This window comes from Oreochromis aureus, linkage group 16 (assembly GCF_013358895.1).
Source record: "Oreochromis aureus strain Israel breed Guangdong linkage group 16, ZZ_aureus, whole genome shotgun sequence".
Lineage (NCBI taxonomy): Eukaryota > Metazoa > Chordata > Actinopteri > Cichliformes > Cichlidae > Oreochromis > Oreochromis aureus.
The window spans coordinates 18,761,279-18,764,689 of NC_052957.1; the positions used below are offsets into that span (position 1 = coordinate 18,761,279).

Consider the following 3,411-nt stretch of genomic DNA (forward strand, 5'->3'; position numbering starts at 1 on the left):
AGCAGCTGCTTTAGAGGGCCTTTAGAGGTTCTAAAGGGCTCCAATGAATGGAAATTGCTTAATAGTGGGACTTCACAGCGCAGCAGGTGGGAATATATTATTTAGATGTCAATAACAAAGGCATCGAAAACATCTAAAGCTGATACTTTAAAGACATTTAGAACGTGCCAAATGCCCCCTAGAAGCTGCACTTTGTTACCAAAACTGTTTGCTCGTCTACTTTCAAATGTATATGAAACTTGCGAGACTGGTGAATGCAGGCCAGCCAAGTTCTTCCACATCAAATTTGCTCGTCCATGTTTTTATGTTACCTGCTTTGTGCACTGGTACGTAGTCACATAGGAGGGCCATCCTCAAACTGTCCCGACAAAGTTAAGAGCATGTCTTGGTATGCTGAAGCATTAAGAGATCTTTTCTCTGGAACTAAGGGGCCGAGCACAATGCCGTCAGACAAGTATCGTTCTCCTGTCGACTGCCAGACCTCGACGCGTGCAACAGATTTTCAGGCAGAGAACTGTGATTCAACGCTTCAGAGGACATATTTCCTCTGCTTCAGACTCCAGTGGCAGCGTGCTTTACACCACTGCATCCAACACTTTGCATTGTGCTTGATGATGCAAGGCTTTGGATTTAGCTACTCTGCCATGGAAACCCATAAAGCTCTCTACACACTGTTAAAATAATCCGGAGGCTACATGAAGTTTGGAGACCTCTAGCACTTCCACTTTGGTGTAATACCACTAACAGTTAACTGTGGAATATTTTGCAGTGAGGAAATTTCATGACTGTACTTGTTGCACAGTTGGCATCCTATCATGGTGCCATGCTGGAATCGACTGTGCTCCTGAGAGCGACCTAAATGTTTGGAGAAGCAGTCTGTATGCCTAGGTGCTTGAATTTACACACTTGTGGCCGTGAAAGTGATCGGAAGACCTGAATATAGTGATTTGGATGGGTGAGTGAATACAGCTGACAATACAGTGTGAATTTTAGCCACCAGCCAGGGGGCATTTGCTAGAAACTCAGGCTCGTAGAGACTTACGTACCTTAATTCAACTAAAGCATGAAGCAGGTGGAGGTTTAATATAGGGGATTACCTGTGCTTGAACAAAGGAGTGGCTTCATGGCATTTGTTTGTTTGTTTGTCTTATTTTGTTGCTGTTAAGAGATTTTTACATTTACTTACTTTGATAACTTTTATTTTGCTTAAGTATAATTTCTTGTGAGAACATGATGTGCCTGCAACCTACAGATTAAGGAACAGAAGCATGCGTGAGGAAGTTACAAAGTAACACACTCTCAGGCAGAGACAGTTCCAACCTGAAGCTGATATGACAAAAGATACTAGTTCCTCTTGTATTTATGGATGACGGCCACTCATGCGATAACCATATCTAGAGATGTTTTTCTATTACGTATGCTCCACCTAGAGATGCTGTGTAATCTATTCTCTGCTATAAAATAAAGAACGGACTGAGGCTCTGCGCGACTTGCTTGTGTCTTGCCACGCAGTAAGCTTCGCCCGTGTACACGAAATAAACTGAGTTTGTGTTTCTTGCTCTCTTTCCAGGTTTTCCTTTGACAGTTGCACAGGTGGCAACCTATCGTGCCATCTATTTTGTTATAGTTTTGTCTTGCTCTGACACAAAAAGATATATCATCTAATGTTATATAATCACAGGTGTCCCATCTATATCAGTATTGTTGCATACAATACTGTGCAAAAGTCAAGAGTCACACCTCATTTTATAATATTTTGCAAGGAAAATCAGAAATAGGTGCAGCAATTTATTGAAACATGTAAATTCAGTTTATAAAATATGTGCAATTCTAAGTTTTACAGCCACAATTTCTTATAACTACCATTCTCCTTCTCTCTTAGGCAAGCTTTATTGTCATTTCTTACAGCAGTCTTCGGGAATAATTCTCCGGGTTTTATAAGGAACAATCAAAGCTCTTCTTTGGATGTTGGCTGCCTTTTGTTCTGTTCTCTGTCGAGATGATCCCACACAGCCTCAAGTTGAGGTAAAGTTGAGGTACAGGCTCTGGAGAGCATAACCAATGACTGATAGTGTTGCATTGTGTGTTTTTCTGTCTAGGTGTGTTTTTACTGCATTCACAGTGAGTTTGGAATCGATGTCATGCTCAAAAATGAAACCGCTGCCAATCACAGTTTTCCCAGATGGTATCATGTGGTTGATTATAATCTTACAATACATTTCCTATTTATTCTTCCATCAATTTTGACAAGTTCCCCAACACCACTGGTTGAAATAATGCCAAAAACAATGACAGAGCCCCCACCATGCTTTACAGATGGCTGTACATATCCTCCTCCATACATATTAATGTCATTTATTAACATGATTTTTTCCTCTTTCTTACAGATATGACTTTTAGATACTGCTCACCAGCTGCTGCAGCTTCATGTTTGCTTTAAAGAAGTGCATTACAATGAAGTTTTTATATTTAACTGGGAAAACCTCTCCTAATCATCCATTCAGGACCATAAACAGCACTTTATTGTCTTCTGAAGCTGCTGTGTTGTTCTGCTTATTCTGTCCTAAAATATATCCTTTTGTTCTGTGACTATTCTTTGTCCAATTTATAAGAAACTGTTAATATCTCAATAAACTTTATGAAGCTGCATACGTGCTGTAATGACAAATGTATTACTTGATGGTTATTACATGTAGCTGTTGACACTTTGTAATGCATATTGCATGACCCGTTCTATCTAATCCGTTCATTTCAAGCATCTGTCTCAGACTATTGTTTGTGTTTTCACTGTCCAATATGGACAATGAACAAAGCATGGCCTGGATGCCAGTATTTTTCCACAAGGACAATATCATTAGTTTCCTCTTGGGAACGAGGGAGGGTATGAGTCGAGTGAGGGCTGGTTGAGGAGAAAAAACTGTTTGTAAGAGAGCTGGAATGATATATGGCAACAAGAAATCAACTAGTTTAAATGACTAGGGTCAAATGGTGTCTTGTGTATTTCAGCAGTGATATGAAATCACAACAAAACCAGAGAGCTGGAATCCCAGTCTGTGGCTTTAATTTAAGAGCAGGTTGTTGGTTTGAATAGAAGATCTTCAAGTATTATTGTATCTGAAATGGGGATATTTGGATGTAGCAGTACTGATAATAATGATGGTGACATTATTGAAGAAGAGCTATTGCAGTTGCAACTTCCATGCATTTATATTCATAATATCAGCTTCAAAGTGTATTTAACTAAGTTATTATCAACAAAAAATGTCTGGTAAAGAAAATGAATACTTTTAGGTTTATCTGCTTTTTTTTTCTTTATTCATCACACAGTGACAATTCATCACAGCTGGCCAATCATTTTTATTTTTCAGTCATGAACACTCTGCCTCCAAAAGGTCCTCTGTTGGATTGAGA

At 39.3% G+C, this 3,411-nt stretch overlaps 1 long non-coding RNA gene across 1 annotated transcript; it reads left to right on the forward strand.

Annotated features, from left to right (window-relative positions):
• Positions 1-792: 792 nt before the first annotated feature.
• LOC120433536 lies at positions 793-2,642 on the forward strand. Its single transcript, XR_005608599.1, has 3 exons — positions 793-955; positions 1,883-2,025; positions 2,388-2,642. It is a non-coding gene; the product is annotated as an uncharacterized LOC120433536 (long non-coding RNA).
• Positions 2,643-3,411: the final 769 nt, after the last annotated feature.